Raw genomic sequence first — 5,159 nt, 5'->3', positions numbered from 1 at the left:
TTATTTAAAATATCATTTCGATTAAATTTTAGATAAATTTATAGTCGATTCGGTGAAAATTTTATGAAATATAAGAAAAATATATTATAATATATAAAGCGTGGCGCCGAAAATTATATATTTTCAATAATAAGCGCAGCAAACACCACGCAAACGAAAAAGTAAATAACAATGTGTTTATTATATACGAGAATATAGATGAATATAAAATATTATGTGTATAAATATAAAATATATGTAATATGAAAAAACGTCATCATAATTCTCATCCTCACATTATGTGGTGGATATTGTTATTAAAACTTTTTCGATAATAGTTTTATTATATATAAAATACACAAATAGTAGTTCCCTGGTTGATCCTGCCAGTAGTCATATGCTTGTCTCAAAGATTAAGCCATGCATGTCTCAGTACAAGCCAAATTAAGGTGAAACCGCGAAAGGCTCATTAAATCAGTTATGGTTCCTTAGATCGTACCCACATTTACTTGGATAACTGTGGTAATTCTAGAGCTAATACATGCAAACAGAGTTCCGACCGGAGACGGAAGGAGCGCTTTTATTAGATCAAAACCAATCGGTGGCGGGCTTGCTCGTCATCGTACAATTTGGTGACTCTGAATAACTTTTCGCTGATCGCACGGTCTCGCACCGGCGACGCATCTTTCAAATGTCTGCCTTATCAACTGTCGATGGTAGGTTCTGCGCCTACCATGGTTGTAACGGGTAACGGGGAATCAGGGTTCGATTCCGGAGAGGGAGCCTGAGAAACGGCTACCACATCCAAGGAAGGCAGCAGGCGCGCAAATTACCCACTCCCGGCACGGGGAGGTAGTGACGAAAAATAACGATACGGGACTCATCCGAGGCCCCGTAATCGGAATGAGTACACTCTAAACCCTTTAACGAGGATCAATTGGAGGGCAAGTCTGGTGCCAGCAGCCGCGGTAATTCCAGCTCCAATAGCGTATATTAAAGTTGTTGCGGTTAAAAAGCTCGTAGTCGAATCTGTGTCCCACGCCGCTGGTTCATCGTACGCGGTGTCAACTGGCGTGTCGTGGGACGTCCTGCCGGTGGGCTTAGCTCGCAAGGGCGGCCCAACTCAATCCCGCCGCGGTGCTCTTGACTGAGTGTCGAGGTGGGCCGGCACGTTTACTTTGAACAAATTAGAGTGCTTAAAGCAGGCCAAAATTTTGCCTGAATACTGTGTGCATGGAATAATGGAATAGGACCTCGGTTCTATTTTGTTGGTTTTCGGAACCCCGAGGTAATGATTAATAGGAACGGATGGGGGCATTCGTATTGCGACGTTAGAGGTGAAATTCTTGGATCGTCGCAAGACGGACAGAAGCGAAAGCATTTGCCAAAAACGCTTTCATTGATCAAGAACGAAAGTTAGAGGTTCGAAGGCGATCAGATACCGCCCTAGTTCTAACCATAAACGATGCCAGCTAGCGATCCGCCGACGTTCCTCCGATGACTCGGCGGGCAGCTTCCGGGAAACCAAAGCTTTTGGGTTCCGGGGGAAGTATGGTTGCAAAGCTGAAACTTAAAGGAATTGACGGAAGGGCACCACCAGGAGTGGAGCCTGCGGCTTAATTTGACTCAACACGGGAAACCTCACCAGGCCCGGACACCGGAAGGATTGACAGATTGAGAGCTCTTTCTTGATTCGGTGGGTGGTGGTGCATGGCCGTTCTTAGTTGGTGGAGCGATTTGTCTGGTTAATTCCGATAACGAACGAGACTCTAGCCTGCTAACTAGGCGTATTTCGACATCCCAAAGGCCCGTCGGTATTGAGTTTCGGCTCTTGCCGTTCGCGGTTTTTACTGTCGGCGTACAAATAATTCTTCTTAGAGGGACAGGCGGCTTCTAGCCGCACGAGATTGAGCAATAACAGGTCTGTGATGCCCTTAGATGTTCTGGGCCGCACGCGCGCTACACTGAAGGAATCAGCGTGTCCTCCCTGGCCGAGCGGCCCGGGTAACCCGCTGAACCTCCTTCGTGCTAGGGATTGGGGCTTGCAATTGTTCCCCATGAACGAGGAATTCCCAGTAAGCGCGAGTCATAAGCTCGCGTTGATTACGTCCCTGCCCTTTGTACACACCGCCCGTCGCTACTACCGATTGAATGATTTAGTGAGGTCTTCGGACTGAGCGCGGTGGCGTTTCGGCGTCGCCGATGCTTCGGAAAGATGACCAAACTTGATCATTTAGAGGAAGTAAAAGTCGTAACAAGGTTTCCGTAGGTGAACCTGCGGAAGGATCATTACAGAGTATTTGTTCGTTTTTAAACAAAAAATAAAAAAACGAAATCAAGTCTGTATTATTATATTATATATAATTGTGAAAGAAATTTTTCTTTTCTACAAAATAATCGAACTCTTCAAAAGAAAATTTATATATGATATAAATATATGATGTATATATATTGAAATTTTTTTTTTTTTTTTTTATAAAATTCGAACAAGTTTCGAATAATATTTAAAAAAAAAAAAGATAAATATATTTCATACGTCTATAAAATATATATCTACATATATAAATTTACAGTAAAAATAACGAAAAATTTTTATCATAGATTAGTAGAAGGAGTCGACGACGACGACGACGACGAACGACGATGACGACACAATAGTAGTAACAATATATTTTTATTATTATATATATATATATTAACGATTGACAGAACGATCATTAACAAAATTTCTTGTTAACTAAAAACGTTCTAATATAAAGAATCGTTATTATAATAAACGAAAAATATATAGATTATTGAAACGTCGTCTGTTGTTGTTGTTGTTGTTGTTGTCGTCGTGTGTGTCTGTCTTCTGTATTTTTATGGAGAAATTTTATTTCGTTTTTTTATTATTACATAAGTTTTTTATCGATCGAAGGTAATACAAAAAAATTTCGACAATATTATATGTGATGATGATTATGTGAGATGATAAGACATTTTCTTCATCCGGGTACCTAAACGAAACTTTTAAGCACGTGTCGATTCTTTCGATATGTATAAAAATTCGTTTTAGAAATAATATTTCACGTATTATTTCGAAGGTGTTCGAAGATTTACGCCCGACCGTGTCGAAATTTGTATAAAACTTTCAAGATTAAAAAACTTGTAATAATTAAGAGGAATATATCGTGCGAGATATCTGTCTATGCGCGCCTCGTTTGTAATAAAACATGTGCAGCGGTTAAAATTTATCGGATATTTTTAAGTACGATATTATAATTTCTCTAAAATTTATATATAATTACCATTTAATAAATAATATATATATATATATATATATATATATATTATATAAATGTCGTTAGATAATTCTATACGCGTATAAAATATTATAATATTATTATTAATTTAATAATCAAATATTAAAAATACGACGAATAGAATATGAGAAAACGACATAATAAAATGATTACCCTGAACGGTGAATCACTTGGCTCGTGGGTCGATGAAGAACGCAGCTAATTGCGCGTCAACTTGTGAACTGCAGGACACATGAACATCGACATTTCGAACGCACATTGCGGTCCTCGGATACTCGTTCCCGGACCACTCCTGACTGAGGGTCGTATCAATTTAAAAGACTGCTTAGAATTTAAAATTTTTCAATTTATTATAGAAAAATAAATGACTAAGCGTGTTGGATGTGTGAGACACAATAACGCACACTAAAAGAAAACACACGCACATACTATAAACTTGTGCGTATTTTTTTTTTGTGCGGCATCCTAAAATGCGAAAAGCAGCGTAAATTTTTTATAGAAAAAATTTGCGCAATTTTTGAACACAACGACGCTATTACTACCATAAATTGATCGTGTGTATTTTTATATGAAATACATAAAATTTGTTTGGTAGAGTTATATTTACGTATATATAGTCGATAAATAAGTGTATATATTATATATATTTAAAATGATAACGCGGTCGTCGTGTCCGAGAGAAATAATAAAGTTTCGAAGACTGGACGTCTGACCAGTGTTTTTTTTTATATCATTTATACTGTATCGACAAAATATATGAATTTATATATATATATATATATATATATATATATATATATATATGTATAACTTGCTCTGCCGCCTCTATAAATAAAAACAAATAATGTTATATTTCATATAATGTGATTAAACACACGTTTTTTTTTTGTGATATTTTAGCGAATTGTATTTAAATATTATAGATATATTATAATATATCGACCTCAGAGCAGGTGAGATTACCCGCTGAATTTAAGCATATTACTAAGCGGAGGAAAAGAAACTAACTAGGATTCCCTTAGTAGCTGCGAGCGAACAGGGAAAAGCCCAGCACCGAATCCCGTGGTCGATATCGGCCACCGGGAAATGTGGTGTTAGGGAGGATCCGTTTATCACGAGATCGTGCGGCGCGTCCAAGTCCTTCTTGAACGGGGCCACAGCCCATAGAGGGTGCCAGGCCCGTAGCGACCGTTGCCGATTGCGTGAGGATCTCTCCTGAGAGTCGGGTTGCTTGAGAGTGCAGCCCTAAGTGGGTGGTAAACTCCATCTAAGGCTAAATATGACCACGAGACCGATAGCGAACAAGTACCGTGAGGGAAAGTTGAAAAGCACTTTGAAGAGAGAGTTCAAGAGTACGTGAAACCGTTCAGGGGTAAACCTGAGAAACCCGAAAGGTCGAAAGAGGAAATTCATTCGCGTTTCGATAATTGAAGTTGAACGTTTGTATGACGGATATTGTTGTTGTTTCGGCAACACAATAAATCGCGTTTTACGTTTTTCTAATCGATATCGAACGCGTGCACTTTTCCTCTAGTAGGACGTCGTGATCCGTTGGGTGTCTGTTTAAGACTCGAGGTGGAGACCACTTGATTTTTTCATGCGGACCCTCGATATTCCGACAGACTCGCTCGACGGTACAAATAATATGGCGCGGGGCCGCTAAATTATAATTAGCGTTCGGCCCGTAGCAAGAGCGTTTCGTGTTTGACGGTAATCGGACATAATGCCGATTCTGTCCCGGAACGACTGTTGGTTACGGTGTTCTCGAACAGACCTCGTTTCGAAACGCCGATCAACGACGCTATCGATTTGGGTAATTTCAGGACCCGTCTTGAAACACGGACCAAGGAGTCTAGCATGTGCGCGAGTCATTGGGAA

At 39.5% G+C, this 5,159-nt stretch overlaps 3 non-coding genes across 3 annotated transcripts in view; all 3 read left to right on the top strand.

The window, feature by feature from the left end:
- The first annotated feature begins 349 nt into the window (after nt 1-349).
- Nucleotides 350-2,271, top strand: LOC130452093 (small subunit ribosomal RNA). The gene has a single exon (XR_008910852.1). It is a non-coding gene; the product is annotated as a small subunit ribosomal RNA (ribosomal RNA).
- Nucleotides 2,272-3,431: 1,160 nt separating this feature from the next.
- Nucleotides 3,432-3,587, top strand: LOC130452091 (5.8S ribosomal RNA). The gene has a single exon (XR_008910850.1). It is a non-coding gene; the product is annotated as a 5.8S ribosomal RNA (ribosomal RNA).
- Nucleotides 3,588-4,220: 633 nt separating this feature from the next.
- LOC130452094 (large subunit ribosomal RNA) overlaps nt 4,221-5,159 on the top strand; it is a 4,100-nt gene continuing 3,161 nt past the window's right edge. The window contains exon 1 of the ribosomal RNA XR_008910853.1: nt 4,221-5,159. This exon is cut by the window's right edge and continues 3,161 nt beyond it. This is a non-coding gene — a ribosomal RNA (large subunit ribosomal RNA).

This window comes from Diorhabda sublineata, unplaced genomic scaffold (genome assembly GCF_026230105.1).
Source record: "Diorhabda sublineata isolate icDioSubl1.1 unplaced genomic scaffold, icDioSubl1.1 Dsub_168, whole genome shotgun sequence".
Lineage (NCBI taxonomy): Eukaryota > Metazoa > Arthropoda > Insecta > Coleoptera > Chrysomelidae > Diorhabda > Diorhabda sublineata.
This window is presented reverse-complemented; position numbering and strand designations above follow the sequence as displayed.